The sequence below is a fragment of the Pelodiscus sinensis genome, chromosome 2 (assembly GCF_052426305.1).
Source record: "Pelodiscus sinensis isolate ZL-2025 chromosome 2, ASM5242630v1, whole genome shotgun sequence".
NCBI lineage: Eukaryota > Metazoa > Chordata > Testudines > Trionychidae > Pelodiscus > Pelodiscus sinensis.
In genome coordinates, this window is record NC_143053.1 from 201,602,564 (window position 1) to 201,623,861 (window position 21,298).

The window sequence follows — 21,298 nt, forward strand, 5'->3', positions numbered from 1 at the left end:
CTGATTCAGTCTCCTTGACTGAAGGTTTGTCTGTTCCAGTATTTTCTGGTATAGGAATTCAGTAATCTTATGAAAGTTTAGATTTAAATACTTTGGTAAAAACTTTTTAATAGCAAAACTTCAATATTAGGTCTTTGTCTTTCAAATATTTTTTTTCTTTTCCATCAGTAGCATCATTATGGTAATTCTACAAATGGGAACTGTAGTTTTCTAATACAATTAAAACATTCACCCTGTCACCAATCCATTTCCATAATAATTGCATATGATGCCAATGGATAACGTTTTACAATAGGTTGTCCTGAGGAGATACCCATCAGCTAATCTAGGACAGAGGGATACTTGAGAAACACTTACTTTTTTTTGTTTTGTAGGAAACTGTAGTAAGTCGTCATGCAAGCAAATGGAGACATGGGGGTAGAAAGAATAGTATTTATAACGTCTTCATCTGATGAAGCAGGTTGACCAGGCCTGTTCGGTTGTGTCTCTGCAGCTACTTCATCTACAAAACATATACTAGGTTTTGCCCTGGATTAGAAGAATGCAAACACAGCTCTCTCCAGTTCAGGTTCCACACTTAGTGCTTTGTGTGTGTGATCAACACAGCCCTGTTCACCTAACCCCTCCTTCTGGTTTTCATTGTCAAATCTGGAAGTTGCAAAATAAAATATGGCCCAACATTTTGATTTTAAAACGTGTCATTATCCACTGATAAGATTTGCAGACAAATCAACTCAAACTGAGGGCGTAGTAAATAACAAGGAGGATAGGGCACTGATACAGAGCAATCTGGATCTCTTGGGAGACTGGATGCAAACAAATATGGAGTTTAATACAGCTAAACATAAATGTACGTGTCTATGAACAAGATGGGGTGTTCTCTCGAAGATTTGAGGCTTGTAATAGATATCAACTGAACTTGATCTGCTAGAAGAGGTCACGTGATCTATAGGTGGACAAACAGGAATCTTGTGTAGGAATAGGGAGGTTATATTATCTTTGTATTTGGCACTGATTTTGCTGCTGCTGGAACACTGGAGTCCAAGGCTAGTGTTGAAAAATTGGAGAAGTTTCAGAGAAGAACTGAGATTTAAGGATTGGAGAATCTGCAGGACAGTGATAGACTCTAAGAGCTTGAAGCATTTATTTTAAGAAAGAGAAGGCTATGGGATGACTTGGGGGGAACAGATACCCAATAAAAATGGGCTCGTCAGTTTAGCAGAGAGAGAAGCTTTGACATACTGCATTGGCTAGAAGTTGAAGCTAGACAAATTCAAACGGGAAATAAGATGTAAGTTTTTAACAGTGAGTAATTAACAATATGAACAACTTACCAAAGGTCAAGAGAGATTTTCCATTACTGTCCACTTTAGAATCAAAATCACAGGTGCCAGAACTAGAGACGCTGGGGGTGCTGCTGCACCACCTGACTTGAAGAGGTTTCCATCATAAATACGGATTGCAGTTTTGTTTAATGGGTCTTACCATTCCCGCAATACAAATAGTTCCAGCACCCCGATCAAGATTGCTTGTTATTGTAAAAGAGATGCTCGAGGAATTACTTTGGGGAAGCTCTGTGGCCTATGTTAATGCAGGAGGTCAGACTATAGAAGATGATTGCAATGGTCCTTTCCGGCCATGAAATCTGTGAATCAGAATATCCATCATAGGTCGCTCCTCTGTTTCTGCCAGTAGCCATCTGGGTACCTTCGTGTGTTATACTACCTCTATCATTGTGGTGACGGCTTTCCATTTAAAGGCATTAGCAACAGTGAATTCACTAGTGCAGGGGTGGGCTGATGGGAGCTGCGATGGTAGGGTAGTGCACAAAGTCCCCTCCCTCCTTATTCCCGCATATGGTGTAGAGAGTCACACGGAGCAGCCAGCTGCTTTGAGCAGTCTGGGGCTATGGTACCATTGGGCTGCTCACCTGAAGCCACCAGTGTTTAACACCTCTCGGCCAGAGCCTGCCTTTGGCACCCCACCCCCTCCGACATGCTAACTCCCTGCCTCAGATCACCAGCTGAACCCTCTGTGGAACCCGCTCTCACTCCTCCCTGCGTTGCAGCTCCCTCCCTGACACTGCACCGCATCCTGCATCCTTCCCTTGAGCCAGAATCCTCTCGTGGACCCAGGTCCTGCAGTCTAATCCCCTGCCCCATGTTCCAACCCTCTCCTTCACCCAAACTCCTTCTCAGACCTCACATCCTCTCCTGCACCTCAGTCCTGTACCCTGAGCTCCCTTCTGCACTAGAGATGTGACAGGTTACTGGGTAATGCTTACCGGTTCCAGTTACCCGTTAAATGGTGGGGGCTGGGGCCAGCAGGGCTGGAGTGGCCTCCCCACCTGCTTCCCTTTTAACCAGTTAACTAATTAAACAGGATTTTACAGCCCTATTCTGCACTCAACTTCTATCCCAGACCCTACAACCCTCCACAGAAAAGTGCAGCTCTTGGCCACTTGCCAACATCTTAAAAATTATTGCTCACCTTTGTTCTAATGGACTTTATGGATTCTCTGACACTGCTATTTTGAGGGTAAAAACTCTGCCTGGGAGGGAAGGTAGGGTTTTTGGCTTTGAATGTGTGTCAGTGTTCTGAGGTTTTTTAGTAGCTTGTTGTTGTTGTTGTTGTTGTTGGTAATACTTACTAAGTAGAAGGTGGTGTCAGTATTGTCATTTTTCAGTGTCAAAACTTTTCCCCGATTTCTGAACTTTGTCATGCTGGTTGTGTCCAGTTCCTTGAAATGCTTTTATGTACCTCCATCTATTCATTGATCTCTGATTCTGGAAAAAGATAGATGTTGAACCACTCTGGTCCAGCAACATCCATGGTCTGACATGATTTTAGTTAGCTAGATGTCCACTTACCATGGATGTGGCCAAGTTTCCTGTGGTCTCATAAAGTGTGTTTACAGCCACCAGTCCTGGCTCTCTGTGTTCTGTGCTGTTACTTAGCTCTAATTTATCTCAAATGTCTACTAAGAGCCCAGTAAACAGTGAAAGTGTGGTAATGCTGCTGGAGAATATTAACCTCCCGCGGTTCAACAAATTCTCTGGTTAGGCACCAGTTGGTCCCATTACCGTCGATATTTCTAACATCACTGATAGATATCTTTCCTCTTTTTCCCTCAACTTCTAGTATACTTGATACCCCAAAATGTTTGTAACTGTTCTATGAGGGCATTTTGGGTGCATTTCAGTTAAGGTGAGCTGCTTTCTGTATGGGTTGCATCTTCCCAAAAGGTTCCTAAGGCCAGATCTACATAACGAACTAATATCTGTATAACTTCATCACCCAGGGATGTTAAAAATATACATAGCTGAGCAATGAAATTACAAGTTGTACCTCCCTGAACTGGGTCTCTCTGTAGGACCACAGATGTTCTTGGACCAGGGAGCCCAGGTATAGGGAGGTTGTGCCACGTAGCGGGGTGTGTGTGTGTGTGTGTGAAGACTCAGCTGGGAGCCAGGGTGTAAAGGGGAGGGTGGTGCAGAGGGAGTTCTGGGCTCTGCAGCTAGGCAGCAGCGGAATTCTGGGCCCGGCTGCAGAGCTTAAGGGCCCACAGCAGCAGGCAAAGAGCTGTGGCCCTGGCCATGGAGCTCGTGGTAGCAGTAGCAGCAACCATGGAGTTGGGGGACAGCAGCTGCGGAGCTCTGGCCCCAGTGGCAGCCAGGGACCTCTATCCCTGGCTGTGGAGCTCTGACTTCAGCAGCAGCAGCAGTAGCTGGGCAGGAAGGAGCAGGGCTAGGCTAGATCCTTACTGGGAAGTAGCAGGACAGCACAGGCCGTGTTGGGAGGGTCCTCCCCTGTTCTAGCAAATCTCCTTGTTTGGGACTGGTCAGGTCCCAAGGATGCTGGACAAGGGAGGTCCATGGGAGGGGAGGGGTAATACTGGTTGTAGACAGCCTTTGGTCTAAGGAAGAGCTTCTTCTCTTGTCATAGAATCTGTTTCACAGGGAGGTGGATTAACTATGACCAGGAAGAAGCTCTCCCATTGACAAGCATATGAGCATGTTCCCTAATTGTAGTGCTATATGTGAAGACAAGCCCTGAATGTCCAGTGACTTTAAACCCTGCCTATTTAACATCTCTTATTCACATGTTGAGACGCCGAAATCCTCCGTGTCTGTCTGGCTGTGTGTGTGTAGAAGCAGAAGCATGCAGGAGAGATACTTGAAGGCTTTGTCTACACTGCAGGGTTATTGCGCAAGAAACCTTTTGCGGAAGAGTTCTTGTGCAAAAACTTCTTGTGCAAAAGTGCATCCAGACCTCAGAGCACATTGCACAAGTGATGTGCTTTTGCACAAAAGAGTGTTTACACTGCATAGGCATTCTAGCGCAAGAAAGCTCTGATGGGCATTCACTGAATGGCCATCAGAACACCTGTGCTTTTTCCAATAGGGGTGTTTTGCACAAAAACCCCTCTGTAGCGTCCACACTTGCCTGTTTGCGCAAGAGCTGTAGCACAAAAAGGAGTTATTCCTCGTGGGGAGAGGAATAACTCTACCAGCAAAAGCCCTCTGTTCTGTCGATCTTCTTGCACAAAAACACGCTTGAGGTGTGGACACTCTGCTGGTGTTTGCACAAAAACAACTGTTTTTGCTCAAAAACCTTATAGTGTAGACATAGCCTAGAGGTATTTCCAGAACATGTCTATTATGTGTTCTATATCATTAATGGCCAATATGCTCCTTTTCAGTGCTTGCTAGAAGCTTTTTTTATGGGACTGAACTTGCCCTACCTTTGTGCAAAGCTTGTACGTTGCAGAGTGGTTCTCAATTGCCATGTAGTAAGCAATCATTGTTTCTCTTGATTAACCTCCCTGTCACTGCAGTCTGTTTAGATCTGATGACAATATCCCTGTGTCATGAGGGAGGTCACTTTTTGGGTCTCATTAAGGTAAATTTTTTAAATAGTAGAAGAAGATAGGGCTAAGCCTTCGCTTTAGATTATTGTAGTCCATGGGAGCCAACCTAGTGCTAAAAGCCCTTGCCAAGAGTGCCCTTTGAGTTCTGTTGAAAGGGTTTTGGATTTGTTACACTTGAAACTGCTTTTCTTGTGGCCACTTGCTTGGAGAGGAGAGTAAGAAGACTTTAAACCAGGGTTGGGGAACGCTTTTTGAATCAGGCTGCTGACCAATAGAAAAATCAGTTGGGGCCGCACATAAGTGAGAAGCTGGAGGCGTGTTGGAGCACCAGCACGGGCTCCCCAATGCTGAAGGAGAACCCTGAACCTCAGGGGGCAGAACCAGGCAAGCCAGGGGCTGCATCTGGTCCCTTGGGCTTAAGGTTTCCCACCCTTATTTTAAACTCCTTTGTCTTCATAAGGGCAAGTCTTTGCATGACTTTTTTTCTGTAGGTAGCCCTGTATGCTGTGGGCCACAAGTATCCATTGTTTCTGATGAAGATGGTCATTGCTATTCAAGTACCTGTTCTTTGAGCTGGCATAATGGAAAATGGATCCGTTTTACCTATTATTTTTTCTTCTCACAGTTGTTCTGTGCTAATCTATTTATTTTACCGTGCATATGTTGCATTGGTAGAGTTGGGGCTGTTTTAGTTCTTAGGGTTATTTTAACATGAAAATATATTGCTGGTGAAGTTTCTAACCAGTCAGCCCTTGTAGAAAGAAGGTGACAATATACAAAATCTTTGCTTTTTCCTATCTCCATAAGCTGGTGAGAGAACTCAATCGACTGCTTGCAGTGGCATAGAGGGACTTGGAGAAATGAAGTTACAAGGTAAAAAATTAATATTAGTGTGTGAATTGGTCTGTTTGTAACAAAGTTGTTTTAAGGAGGTTATTACCCTATATTGTTTTCTGTACTAAAGTCTTTTTTCAGCTCCCTTGAAAGGAAGGAATCCTGAGGGATTTTAAAAATAGGGCTGCATTTTACATGAGGAAACCCAGTCCAGTGTACTGCTGTATTGAATGGTTAGTGTACTCGTGTAGTACACTGGCGTCTTGTAGTTGGCTGTTGGTAAGTTGTATTGCGGTGATACCTAGACCCGTCAAGGATCAGGGCCCATTGGACTTAGATGTCCTTTCCCACACACCTCCATACGCCTAAAAACACACAAACTTAATTGTTTACATGCAGGTCACTGGAGTTGTGTAATTGGTTTTGTGCTAGGGAGATTTGGAAGAAGGCTCTATGAATTTATGCATTTAGGCAAACACTTGAAAATGGCTTAAATGAAGGTCATGTCTCTTTATTGTCTGAATGTAATGGCGTTACATTGTTTGAGGCCGCAATCTGCCCAAATTCAGGTCTCTGCAGGGAAGATCCTAGTTTTGCCTCCTCACTACACCAGGTTGGACATAGATCAAGTTAGAGAACTCACCAAAGATATGCAATTATTTAACCTGAATATATGCATGTTTGTATTGTGGTAGCATCTTCAGACTTCAACAAGTCAGGCACCTTTGTGCTAGACTATGTAGAAATTAGGATTGTTAGAAATCGTTTAATTTAGTAATCATGTAACTGCATCAATTCTTAGTGGTTATGTGATTTAGGAATGTTAAATATCGGTTAATTGACTACTCAATTAACCTAATGAATTCTTCTCGACTATTCTGTAGGTCCCAGGGGTGGGGCCAGTAGCCAGTACACTCCGACCCCATTCCCGAGGAGCCCTCTGCCTGGGATGCCAGGCAGAAGCTGGTCTGCGAGGGCAGCCATTTCAAAATTCAGCTCCCCTTGCATACTGGCTGACGTGATGCTGCTTCTGATACAGAGGCAGCAGCGTAGGGTGGTAGAAGCCCCTTTCTGGGGCTGGTCTGAATTCCCAGACCCTGTGCAGGCTGGAACTGAGCTGGACTGCTTGCTTGGCTGGCTGCTAAGACACTTTGTAAGACCATAAGAATGGCCATACTGGGTCAGATCAACAGTCCATCCAGCCCAGTATCCGGTCTGCCAACAGTGGCCAATACCAGATGCCACAGAGGGAGGGAACACAACAGGTAATCATCACATGATCCCTCTCCTGTCACCCATTTCCAGACAAACGGAGGCTTGGGGCCCCATTCCTAACCATCCTGGCTAATAACCATTGATGGACCTAACCTCCATGTATCCATTTAGCTTTTTTTGAGCCCTGTTAAAGTCCTAGCCTTCACCACATCCTCTGGCAAGGAGTTGCACAGATGGATTGTGCACTTAGTGAAGAAAAACTTTCTTTTTTTGTTTTAAACCTGCTGCCTATTAATTTGGTGACCCCTGGTTTTTATATTGTGGGAATAAGTAAATAACTTTTCCTTATTCGCTATTTTCACACCAGTCATGATTTTATAGACCTGTATCATATCCCCCCTTAGTCTCCTCTTTTCTAAGCTGAAAAGTCCAAGTCTTTTTAATCTCTCTTTATATGGGACCTGTTCCAAACATCTAATCATTTTTGTTGCCCTTTTCTGAACATTTTCCAGTGACAATATATCTTTTTTGAGATGAGGTGACCACATCTGTACTATTATTCAAGAGGCATTAAGATATTTTCTGTCTTATTCTCTATCCCTTTTTAAGTGATTCCTAGCATTCTACAGGCGGTCCCCGAGTTACACGGATCCGACTTACGTCGGATCCGCAGTTACGAACGGGGCCCGTCTCCCTGGTCTCCAGCAGACCAGGGAGAGGAAGCAAAGCGGCGGAGCATGCGGGCACCGGACCAACCGGCAGCGCCCCAGCTGCTGTACCACAGGCGTCCGGAGCAAAGCCGCGGAGCACGGGGGCAGCGGGACAGCCCAGACACGCCGTGGCTGTCCTGCTGCCCTCGGGCTCCGCGGCTTTGCTCTGCTTTGCTCCCCGCCTCCCTGGTCTGCAGACCACGAGGACGGAGAGCAAAGCTGCGGAACACGTGGGCTGCCCGCGTGCTCCTTGGCTTTGCTCTGCTTTGCTCCCCGTCTCCCTGGTCTGCAGACCAGGGGGACGGGGAGCAAAGCGGTGGAACACGCAGCCAGCGGACAGCCCAGATGTGTCTGGGCTGTCCGCTGCCCGCGTGCTCCTTGGCTTTGCTCTGCTTTGCTCCCCGTCTCCCTGGTCTGTAGACCAGGGAGACGGGGAGCAAAGCAGAGCAAAGCCAAGGAGCACGCGGGCAGCCCACGTGTTCCGCAGCTTTGCTCTCCGTCCCCGTGGTCTGCAGACCAGGGAGGCGGGGAGCAAAGCAGAGCAAAGCCGCGGAGCCCGAGGGCAGCAGGACAGCCACGGCGTGTCGGGGCTGTCCCGCTGCCCCCGTGCTCCGCGGCTTTGCTCCGGACGCCTGTGGTACAGCAGCTGGGGCGCTGCTGGTTGGTCCCGTAGTGCCGCTCTGGGCGCTACTGGACCAACCCGGCAGCACCCCAGCTGCTCTGCCCCAGGCGTCCTGATTCAGCCACTGCTGGTCAGTTTCAGCAGCTGCTGAATCAGGACGCCTTGGGCAGAGCAGCTTGGGTGCTGCTGGGTTGATCCAGTAGCGCCGAGGAGCGGCGGCGCTACTGGACCAACCCAGCAGCAGCCGAGCTGCTCTGCCCCAGGCGTCCCCAAGTCAGCCGCTGCTGAAACTGACCAGTGGCTGACTACAGGAAGCCCCTGCCCCGGGCTTCCTGGAATCAGCCGCTGATCAGTTTCAGCAGCAGCTGACTTGGGGATGCCTGGGGTTCTTAAGTTGAATCTGTATGTAAGTCAGAACTGGCATCCAGATTCAGCCGCTGTTGAAACTGATCAGTTTCAGCAGCGGCTGAATCTGGCCGCCAGTTCCGACTTACATACAGATTCAACTTAAGAACAAACCTACAGTCCCTATCTTGTACATAACCCGGGGACTGCCTGTATTTGCTTTTTTGACTGCTACTGCACACTGAGTGGATGTTTTCAGAGAACTGTTCACAATGACTCCAAGATCTATCTTGAGTAGTTGTAGCTAAATTAGTCCCCATCCTATTGTACATACGGTTGGGATTATTTTTTCCAATGTGAATTACTTTTCATTTATCAACATTAAATTTCATTTGCCATTTTGTTGCCCAATCACTTAGTTTTGTGAGATCTTTTTGAAGCTCTTCTCAGTCTGCTTTGGTCTTAACTATCTTGAGCAGTTTGGTATTGTCTGCAAATTTTGCCACTTCACTGATTACCCCTTTCTCTAGATAATTTTTAAATAAGTTGAATAGGATTGCTCCCAGGACAGACCCTTGGGGGCCCCCACTAGTTATCTCTACTCTGAAAACTTACTGTTTATTCCTACCCTTTGTTTCCTGTCTCTTAACCCAGTTATCAGTCCATGAAAGGACCTTCCCTCTTATCCCATGATAACTTACTTTGCTTAAGAGCCTTTGGTTAGGGACCTTGTCAAAGGCTTTCTGGAAATCTAAGTACACTATATCCACTGGTGTCAAGTATCAGAGGGGTAGCCGTGTTAGTCTGAATCTGCAAAAGCGGCGAGGAGTCCTGTGGCACCTTGTAGACTAACTGCAGTGTAGGAGCATAAGCTATCGTGGGCAAAGACCCACTTCGTCAGATGCATGTAGTGGAAATTTCCAGAGGCAGGTATAAATATGCAGGCTGGAGATGATGAGGTGGATCCAATCAAGGAAGATGAGGCCCACTTCTAGTAGCTGATCTGGAGGTGTGAATTCCAAGAGAACAGAAGCTGCTTTTGTAGTTAGCGAGCCATTCACAGTCTTTGTTTTAATCCAGAGTTGATTGTGTCAAACTTGAAGATGAACAGTAGCTCAGCAGTTTCTCTTTGAAGTCTGGTCCTGAAGTTTTTTTGCTGCAGGATGGCTACCCCGAGATCTGCAATTGTGTGTCCAGGAAGATTGAAGTGTTCCCCTATAGGTTTTTGTATGTTGCCATTCCTAATATCAGATTTGTGTCCATTGATTCTTTTACGTAGGGACTGTCCAGTTTAGCCGATGTGTGTATATAGCAGTGGGGCATTGTTGGCACATGATGGCATATATTACGTTAGTAGATGTGCAGGAGAATGTACCAGTGACAGTATGGCTGATCTGGTTAGGTCCTGTGATGGTGTTGCTGGTGTATATATGTGGGCAGAGTTGGCACTGAGGTTTGTTGCAAGGATTGGTTCCTGAGTTTGAGTTATTATGGTGCGGTGTGTAGTGGCTGGTGAGAATATGCTTCAGGTTGGTGGGTTGTCTGTGGGCAAGGACCGGCCTACCTCCCAAGGCCTGTGAAAGCGAGGGATCACTGTTCAGGATGGATTGTAGATCACTAATGATGCGTTGGAGAGGTTTTAGCTGGGGACTGTAGGTGATGGCCCGTGGTGTTCTGTTGGTTTCTTTCTTGGGCTTGTCCTGTAGCAGGAGGCTTTTGGGTACACGTCTGGCTCTGTCAATCTGTCTCCTTACTTCCTCGTGTGGGTATTGCAGTTTACAGAATGCTTGTTGAAGATCTTGTAGGTGTAGGTCTCTGTCTGAGGGTTTGGAGCATATGCGGTTGTGTATCAGTGCTTGGCTGTAAACAATGGATCGTGTGGTGTGTCCGGGATGGAAGCTGGAGGCATGCAGGTAAGTGTAGCAGTTGGTAGGTTTTCGGTATAGGGTGGTCACTTATTTGTACCGTGGTGTCCAGGAAATGGACCTCCTGTGTAGATTGGTCCATGCTGAGGTTGATGGTGGGGTGGAAGCTGTTGAAATCATGGTGAAATTCTTCCAGAGTCTCCTTCCCATGGGTCCAGATGATGAAGATGTCATCGATGTAGCGTAGATAGAGAAGGGGTGTAAATGGACGAGAGCTGAGGAAGCGTTGTTCCAGGTCAGCCATAAAAATGTTGGCGTATTGTGGGGCCATGTGGGTACCCGTAGCAGTGCCACTGGTCTGGAGATATATGTTGTCACCAAATCTGAAATAGTTGTATGTGAGGATAAATTCACAGAGTTCAGCCACCAGTTGTGCTGTGGCTTCATCAGGGAAATGATGTGGCATCAGGGAAGTCAGCATCAGCTTATGCTTCTACACTGCAGTTAGTCTATAAGGTGCCACAGGACTCCCTCGCCGCTATATCCACTGGATTCCCCCTTGTCCACGTTACTTAATCCCCTCACAGAACTCTAGCAGGTTAGCAAAGCATTTTTTCCCTTTACAGAAACGGTGTTGACTTCCCCCAACAAATTATGTTTATGTGTCTGACAATTTTATTCTTACTATAGTTTCAACTAATTTGCCCAGTACTGACGTTAGACTTGCCAGTCTCTAATTGTCAGGATCAGTTCTAGAGCCCTTTTAAAATATTGGCATCATGTTAGCTATCTTCTAGGCATTGGGTACGGAAGCTGATTTAAAGGATGGGTTATTAACCACTGTTTATAGTTCCGCAATTTCCCATTTGAGTTCTTTCAGAACTCTTGGGTGAATGCCATCTGGTCCCGGTGACTTGTTACTGTTTATCAATTTGTTCCTAAACCTCCTCTAATGACACCTCAATCTGGGACAATTCCTCAGATTTGTCACTTAAAAAGAATGGCCCAGGTTTGCACATCTCCCCAATATCCTCAGCTATGAAATCTGAAGCAAAGAATTCATTTAGCTTCTCCGCAATGACTTCTTCATAGAGTGCTTCTTTACCATGTTGATCGTCCAAGGACCCTACTGGTTGTTTAGCAGGCTTTCTGCTTCTGATGTACTTAAACATTTTGCTATTACTTTTTTTAGTTTTTGGCTAGCTGTTCTTCAAACTCCTTTTTGGCTTTTCTTATTATATTTTTATACTGAATTTGACACAATTTATGGTCCTTTCTATTTTTCTCACTAGGATTTGGCTTCCACTTTTTAAGATGTCTTTTTATCTGTCACTGCTTCTTTTACTTGGTTGTTAAGCCACGGTGGCCCTTTTTTGGTTCTCTTACTGTGCTTTTTAATTTGGGGTATACCTTTAAGTTGGACCTCTATTATGATGTTTTTTAAAAGTTTCCATGCAGCTTGCAGAGATTTTACTTTTGTTACTGTACCTTTTAATTTCTCTTTAACTTCCCCATTTTTATGTAGTTGCCCTTTCTGAAATTAAATGCTGAGGCTGTTGGGCTGTTAAGTGTTGGGCTGCTGAGGTTTCCCCCCCCCCACAACAGGGATGTTAAATTTTATTACATTATAGTCACTATTTCCAAGCGGTCCAGGTATATTTACCTCTTGAACCAGATCCTGTGCTCCACTTAGGACTAAATCAAGAATCTTTCCCCTTGTGGGTTCCAGAACCAGCTGCTCAAAGAAGCAGTCATTTAAGGTATCATAAAATTTTATTTCTATCCCGTGCTGTGCTGAGGTGACCCATATCCAGGCAGTATGGGGATAGTTGAAATCCCCCACTATTGAGGGTTTTTTTTATTTTGATACCTCTAATCTCCCTTTGCATTTCATAGTCACTATCTTTGTTCTGATCAGGGAGTCGCTAAATATCCCTACAGCTATATTATTGCTATTGGAGCATGGAATAAATATCCATAGAGATTCTATGGAACATTTAGGCTCATTTAAGATTTTTACTTCATTTGTTTCTACATTTTCTTTCACATATAGTGCCATTCCCCCACAAGCACGACCTGATCTAGCCTTCCAATATATTTGGTATGTCTATGTCTCATTGATTATCCTTATTCCACAAAGTTTCTGTGATGCTTGTTATATCAGTATCCTCCTTTATAACTAGGCAGTCTAGTTGACCCATTTTATTATTTAGACTTCTAGCATTTGTGTATAAGCACTTTACAAATTTATCATAATTTATCTGTGTGCCATTTCCTGATGTTACTCTTTTTCATTTGATTGGGTCTCATCTGATTTGACACACATTTCCATCCTCTCCTCTTGACTAGAACATAGAGCATCTCTATTAATAGACTCTCCCCTAAGAGATGTCTCTATCCGATCCATGTGTTCCTCCACACCCGTCGGATTTCCCCTAGCCCTTAGTATAAAAACAGCTCTACAACCTTTTTAATGTGAAGTGCCAGCAGTCTGGTTACATTTTGGTTTTGGTGGAGCCCATACTTTCTGTGTAGGCTTTTCCTATCCCAAAAGTTTCCCCAATTCCTAATGAATCTAAACCCCTCTTCTCTACAGCATTGTATTATCCATGCGTTGAGACTCTGAAGCTTTGCTTGCGTATCTGGCCCTGTGCGTGGAATTGGAAGCATTTCAGAGAATGCTACCATGGAGATCCTGGATTTCAATCTCTTTCCTAGCAGCCTACATTTGGCCTCCGGAGCCTCCTACCCTTCCTATGTCATTGGTACCTACATGTACCACAACCACCGGCTCCTCCCCAGCACTATACATAAATCTATATAGATGTCTCGAGAGATCCACAACTTTCGCACCAGGGAGGCAAATCACCATACGATTCTCCTGGTCATCACAAACTCAGCTATCTATCTTTCTAATGATCGAATCCCCCATTACTAATGCCTGCCTTTTCCTAATGACTGGAGTTCGCTTAGTCGGAGATGTATCTTCAGCGTGAGAGGATACCATACCATCCTATGGAAGGAGGGTCCCAACTATGGGATCATTTCCCTCTGCTCCAGTTGACTGTTCTCTTTTCATCCTCCTTAACAGTATAGGGGCTATCTGACTGGAGGTGGGACAGTGTCCCAGAAAGCCTCCCTTAGCTCCTCCAATTCAGCCACCCTGGTCTCCAAAGCCCATACATGGTCTCTGAGGGCCAGGAGCTCCTTGTACCGAATGCACACACATGCCACCCCCCTACAGGACAGGTCATAAATAATACATGCTATATTGGGTGCAATAAACAGGATAGCCCCCACTCTGCTGCTGGGCTTCTGCCTGCATTTTCTCCTACAGCTAATTAGGTTATTGATAGGGTTTTAATTTAAATCCGGTAGTTTTGGTTTTAGTATAGTTTAAAAGTTTTAAGGAATGGCAAGTGTACCTCACCCCCTGCAAACTCCCCTTCAAAACTCCATTTCAAAACTTCCTGCTAGCTGCTCCTGGTCGTTATGCTCCCTGGTCACTTGCTCAAGGGCTTTATAAAGCCCTCACCTTTCTGATAACCCTGCCCCCTGGAGTGATTATGAGACCTTTGAGATAAGTGGCTGTTTGTAGTGTGTGTTTGTGTCGGGGGTTGCTTGCTGGTTGCCTGAAAGAAACTATGTGCTGAGCATGTGTGTGTCTGTCTGTTTGGAGAGTCAAGTGCTGAGCTGTTTGTTTGAAGGACTGTGCGCTGTGGCCAGCAGTTGGAAGCTGTGAACGTCTTAACAAGGATTTGAAATCTAGAACCCTCCGTTCATTGGTCTTTAAATGCAGAGCCTCAGCAGAAGTCGGTCCCGGACTCTAGCGCAAGCTGGGACTGAGCTGGGCTGCTGGCCGGCCTGCTAAAAAAATTTCCTGGCTGGGGAAGCGAATGCGTGAAGTCTATAGCATTAACCTGTAAGCTTTTGCTTATTGATTCATTGACTACACTATTACATCCCTAATGTGATTACTCGATGCCCCCTGGTAGGGTTGCCAGGTGTCCAGTATTCACCTGGACAGTCCGGTATTTTTGGCTCCTGTCCGGTTAAAAAAAAAAAATTCAGAGAATACCAGACACCTAAAATGTCCGGTATTTTCTGAATTTTTCCCTGGACAGGAGGCGAAAATGCCTGGTAACCCTACAAACACTCAGCGCCTGGCCTCCCCCAACTCCCAACACCGCCAGCCCCCATGCTTATCTGGTTCCCCAAGGCTGCCAGCACAAAAATGGCTGCCGGCCAAAAGACCTGGGTCTTAGTGCTCAACAGCTCCTACCCTGCACTCACTTTTAAAGGGGATATGCAGTTTTAATGCTGTGTGGTTTTTTTTTTTTTTTTTTTTTTTTGTGGCTTAAGTCCTTGGAGAGGGGTGTGTGTGTGTGTGTTCGTGTTCGTGTTCGTTCGGTATTTTTGTTTCAACCATCTGGCAACCGTACCCCGCGGGGGTGGAGCAAACAGCCAGTGTGCTCCTTGCCCCACTCCTGGGGAGTCACCTGCCACCCCGTACTGTATCAGCGGTGGCAGACAGCTTCCCTGCATGCTTTTCAGTTAAAACTCAGACCCACCGGCTGGGACTGAGCTGGCCTGCTAGTCTGAGTTTTAAATGCAGAGCATGTGGGAGAGGGGGTGGGGTTGTTGTAGTTAATTGGGGTCACTTAACCAACAAGCAATAATGTGGCTGCTAGCTGGATAACTGTTTAACTGATAACATCCCTAGTACAAATATTGGCTCACTCCGGAATCAAGGCAGGAGAATGACTTGTGGCTGAGCATTCAGTTGTCCCAGTTGATGGCTTACTCTTGGAAGACTAGGTTAATAAGCGTTAGAAATTAACTAAACAAGATTTTTTTAGAGTCTTTTTTTACCATATGTTAGCATTATGCACTATATAAAAGTCCCTGCCACATGGTTAGCCCTCTTCTCTTTATTTGGAGGTATTAAAATGAATAGCAAAGGATAAGCGTAGTTCCTAAGCTCTTAGAGAAAATCACTTGCCAAATGACTGCTGCAGAACTCTGCTGGTATCAGCAGCAAAATGTAAGATTTTAAGTTATTTTTCATAGTTTTTGAACTATATGTTCTGCTTGCTAGTGGCAAATAAGCAGCTCTCCAGTGCGTGGGGGATCTAAGCCATAAAATTTCTACTGAAACTTTTTAATTTGGATGTTACAAACAAGTTAATTTTTCTTAAATATGAGCCACTGTAAACTTTTATGTTGTCTTTATGACAACTTCAATGCCTGTGTTGCTAGTAGCTTTTCTAGGAAGCAGCAGAAAAATTTCAGGTCCTTGGGTTGCTTGACTACTGCTTTGTAGATAGCAGTAGTGAAACTGTTACGTTTTAGGTCCATTTCACACAGCTTCATGGGAGAGCTATAAATAGCACCCAAAAAAGGAAGCTTAAAAAAAAGACAAATGAGGGGATTCATTTCTCTTGACTCTTCCTTTTGCAGCAGATTGGATCATGGAGAAGAGAAAACTAATTGACCCTTCCCAGCACCTTTTTTGTGGATCTTCATTTTATCGGACATGTACTAGTTACAGGCTGGTGCAAAAACGGAGCTGCTCTGCAGAGTCCACACACAGCAGTTGGGTAGAAATCCCAGTGTGCCCCCTCTTGGGCATGACTTTCCTGCTCATGTAGCAAGGATTGTGACCACCAATTCTGAAGCAATTCCTGAATGTGGAGGGAACCCTTTCTCCCTTCCCCAGTGGAAGAAAGTCTGCTTTCTGTGTGGAGTGCTCTAACTCATTTTCCAGCTCTGGAAGACAGTAACACATGGGGATTCAAGCACAGAACTAACTTGTACACTTCAGTCTTTTCTGGTCCCATTTTATAGTTTTCATCTAAAAAGCCACAGATATTTAATTTGACGCCGGAGTTGTGCACATTAATGACAGGCGAACAGACTTTGTGGTAAGGACAAGACATCTTCCAAGTCTTAGGGGCAAGGCAGAGCCAGCTTCTATTTGATTGTACCTACACATTATGGGGTAGGGTACTATTAAGAGGAGAAATGGAACCGAAGCTAGAGTGGTAGAGAGATCACTCCAGCCAGAGTAGTATTAGTTTTGCTTCCCTGTAGATTTCCCATGTATTGCTTCATTGCCTGTCCAGCCCAAGACCTATCACACTTGCCCCTGCTCTTGAACTGTTGCCAGAGATTTGCTCTGGATAAGTAATATAATATCGTACCTATTTTAGGGATGTGAATGACTGGTCGACTAGTTGACAAGCAAATGTTTATCGGATAGTTGACTAGTTCCCCCTTGCTACTTCTATCAGAAAGAGGCTGTGGGTTGGGGGAGAGGAAAGGGTATTTGAAAGCGGCAGTGCTGTGTGGAGCTTAGGGCCAGACCCTGAGCTCCATGCGGCACTGCTGCTTTGAAACACAGCATGCAGTGCAGGGCTAGCTGGGGTGTCCCCAGAATGCATGTGGCATTTCAAAGTGGTAGTGCTGCATGGAGCCTAGAGTCAGCTGGATACTTCCTTGCTGACCCCTGGCCCTGTGCAGTGCTGCCACTTTGAAATGCAGTGTGCAGCTTGAGTCTGGGCTCCCTGCGGCATTTGAAAGCAGCAGCATCGCAGGGGAGTCCCTAGCTGACTCTGGGTTCCACCTGGTGCTGCTGCTTTGAAATGTTCTGGGGAGCACAGGGCCAGCGGGGGACTGCCCCATTGGCCCCATGCTCCCTGCAGCACTTTCGCCTTGGAAGTGGCAAAATTCAAAGGTGGAAGTGCCCATCAACTAATTGAATAGTCAATGCAAATTGCATTGACTATTATTTTAGTCAATAACTCAATTTAACATCCCTAGCCTATTTTAACAAAGGGGGAAGAACGATCTAGGAAACTACATGCCTTCTGGTTTGAAACAAATTGGAACAAATTTTGAAAGAAAAAGTAGTTATGGGCATAGAGCTAAATGTTAATTAGGGTAGACTACAACATAGCTTTACAAAAGGTAGATTGGGGCAGACCAACTGATCTTCTTGGAGGAAATAATTTTCCTTTTAAGTCAAAGGAAATGCAATAATCTTGTCTACCGAGATTTTTAGAAAGGGATTTGATACAGCTCCACATGGGAAACTATTAGTTTGTTTCATGTGAGAATTGAAAGTTGGCTAAGGAACTGGTAAAAGGGGACATTATAGTAGATCATGCTGAAAAGTGAATTGTGAGACTGGCAGGAGGTTACTAGAAGAGTTCCTCAGGGATTGGTCTTGGGACCAATCTTATTTAATGTTTTCATTTGTGACCTCTGGCACAAAAGGTTGGAGTAAGATTCTAGACTTCTCTTATGGCACCACTTAAAAGATCATGTGTTCCCAAAGCATGGATAAACAACCTCTAAAATGAGAAGAATGTGGACAGAAGTTACTTTAAAAAAAAAACAACAACCTTCATTGCACTTTCTTGCTTCTGCCTCTGACTCCTTTTCATCCTACAAAAAACTGTAAAATTGTGCATGTTACTTGCCAGATATTGAGCTGCTCATTTATTTAAGGAATTTGTATACTCTGTACTCTGAGTAAGCTAGCTTAAAGTAGGGTAGGGGGATTAGATGACTCCATATAGAATTAATTGGAATCCTGGAAGAACATCTGCAAAAAGGGATATATTTGGCAGGTAAATGGGAATTAAAATTGCTACCTTCTTATCCTATTTATCTATCACAGCTATCTTTCTAGAGAAAAGAGAACTTTTCCAGGCAAGTAAAGCTGCCTTAAATATGACAGTCCAATCCTATTCGGGTTTCTGTTTCAAAGTGTGCTACAGAATTGGTATCTAACATAAACAGTGATGATCAGTGAAAAGGATTTCTTCACAATTAGCCAAAACTACAGGAAGAAATACAGAGATGGTTCCTGTAGCTCTCCGCACAAGGAATATTACATATTCCTTGCCAATGAAAATCTGGCTTTGTGCAACCAACAGACACACACAGTTAAAAATTCATCCTTAAAACTGATGCTAATGACATTTTATTCAGATATATCCGCAGCCTTCCTCAAATCAATTGAAAATCTTGCTATCTCGTGCATTCAAAATGTGATCTTCTTTGGCTTCCACTCTACTAAATGTTATTGCTTACACGTTGTAAGGAGACTGTTTTTTCGGGGAAATTAGGAAAAGCTGTTTGCGTAGGAGTTGTAGATACTAGTAGAAGATTTTGGGTCCAGTCTGACATGCAAGTCTCAGAAAAATAGAGCACAGTAAGCCCATACCAGACTGTTCTTTCTTATTGAACAGTAACTTGGTTCCAGTACACAACTTCACCAACATCCCAGAGAGTTGTCTGCATATCTAGTGGGCAGGCTGGTGTACTTTACAGCAAAGTGGGAAAAATTTCACTTAAGTCAGTTGGTCCTAGAAATAAGTCCGGGTTTAAATTCTGAAAATGAATCTAGAATTTCTTGCTATTTTGGATTTAGACATTGCAGAAAATACCCTACTATTAGAAATTCTCACAGTGTGGTAATGTTATGGAGATGCTAACTCAGAATTCCCTAAATATTTGAGAGAGTTGAAGTTTCACACAGAGATCCTCAAGCTAGGGATACAAAATCCTATTAAATTAGTTAAATGGTTAAACGTTTAAATGGTTAAAGGGTGAGGGGACTGTTCCAGGAATCCCAGACAGGAGCTGCTCTGGGGAGTGCCTCTGCCTGGGGTGCATCATGGGCCTGCCGCAGACCAGGGCTATTCCAGTTGGGTTGGAGCAGCCCACTGCCTACAGTGGACCTTGCAGTACTGAAGGTATAGCAGTAGCTATTAGCCAGGATAGGTAGGAATGGGGTCCCTAATTTCTGTTTCTCTGGAGGTGGGTGACGGGAGGGATCAGGTAAGGATTACCTGTTGTGATCCCTCCCTCTGGGGCATCTGGTATTGGCCACTGTCGGCAGACGGGATGCTGAGGTAGATAGACCTTTGGTCTGATCGAGTATGACTGTTCTTATGAAGCAACCCCCTGCCTATGACGGGTGGGAGACTGCTTCAGCCCCTACCGGTTAACTGTAACTGGTAAGCCTCACCTATTCAGGCTGAAACAAAAGACAGAACTATGTAGCACTTTAAGACTAACAAGATGGTTTATTAGGTCTGGCCCACGAAAGCTCCTCACCTAATAAACCGTCTTGTTAGTCTTCAAGTGCTACATAGTTCTGTCTTTTGTTTCAGCTAGACCAGACTAACACAGCTACATCTCTATCACTATTAAGGCTGAGGCTACCCGGTTCACTATTAACATTCCTACCTGAAGCCACTTCACTGGGATACTTATTGATCTGAATTTGTCTGGAAAGAGAGGTATCTGCCTGTTGAAATAGGACTGTGCCTCTAAACCTTTCTGCTGATTCTCCTCAAGTAACAGTCATTTGGGTTACCTACAATACATGGTATTAACCAAGTTACTAATTATTGTGGTAGGAAAGTTCATATCCCCTAGTGTAGCTACACCCATATTTGGGTACCTTATTTTTATAGGTGTTGCTACAAAGTAATCAGGTTGGCATTACTGGCAGGTGGGTTAATTCTCATGAACAAGTTGACCAAGTTCTGCCTAGTCATTAGAATATAGAATTAAGGAGTTCTAGGAAATCTTCAGAGAAGGACTCTGTCAAGAAGAGCACCCATAAGATCTAGACCCACTGTAGATAATGTTTCAAATGGGTGAAGTTAGGGAATTTCTTATGTACTAATGCACTTGAACGCCTACCATCATGAGCAGGAAGCTACAGGGGCACATGTACTTCTATATGCAACTTCCAGTCTCTTTAGTAACAAGTGAAAAAATGCATACTGTTATCCTCACACAGCGGATAACCCCACTGAAAACTCCTACAGGGCATCTGATGCCTACAGAAGAAGTTATTCCATATAGACTATTTATTTTGGTCCTGGACATCCAGCACTCTGGTACTCTGAAGAAGTGAGCTGTGCCCACGAAAGCTCATGAGACCATCTACATGTTGTGTTAGTCTTTAAAGTGCTTCCAGACGATTTGTTTTTTTTTAAGTGTATCCTGTACAGATTAACTTGGCTACCCCCTGAAGATACTGTCTACAGTTAAGCAGACAATACAACTAGCCAAACAGTGGGCAACATTATGCATAAAGCTTGATGTTTTCCTAACTAACCGTGATAATTTCCCTCTGTAGTGAATCCTTAACCCTCTATGTGAGTGGCTGAGTATTAGAAAAATGTATTCACAAATAATTTACTCCGTTGATGGGCAAGAGGGGAAGCTATTGAATAAACTGTTAAGGAATATCACAACTTGCCTTAGCAGTTGGGATCCGATTGCCTCGTTGTAGTTCCCTAAGAATTGAGTTTGCATTTGTTGCTTGTCACATTGAGCTACTGTGGTGCATGCACATGAACGGAGGGGAAAATGTATTCCACATCGCATCCTAAAGTGCTGATAGAATGGGTGGAAAAATACCTGGCATTTTGTAAAAGGGATCTTAAACATGAACAGATCAGGTTAACGGAAAATCTCTGAAGCAGACATGTTAGGGTCTGTGCTAACACAAGCAGGGACCATCACTGTCCCAGAGAGCTTATCCTTGAAAGTTTATTTTTAAATACCTTTTAATGCATCAAAGAATACTTGGCGAGATTAGACTTGTATCTGATTTGCTCAGTTGTGTTACCTGAATCTCTCTGAATTCCATCTTACTACGAAGTGGGTGCCTTTTCTGTGAATGGGGCATTTTTTGACTAATGTCTACAGGTTGTGTCTGTATCTCATTTTCTTTAGATTAAAAGAATGTTCAAACTTTCTTTTAGCACTGCTTTCCTGGTAGAGATTATGTATCATGTAGATCAGG

General features: G+C 44.5%; 1 protein-coding gene across 1 annotated transcript in view; it reads left to right on the forward strand.

The window, feature by feature from the left end:
* Nucleotides 1-21,298, forward strand: part of IGF2BP3 (insulin like growth factor 2 mRNA binding protein 3) — a 179,633-nt gene that overhangs the window by 31,408 nt on the left and 126,927 nt on the right. The window lies entirely within an intron of this gene.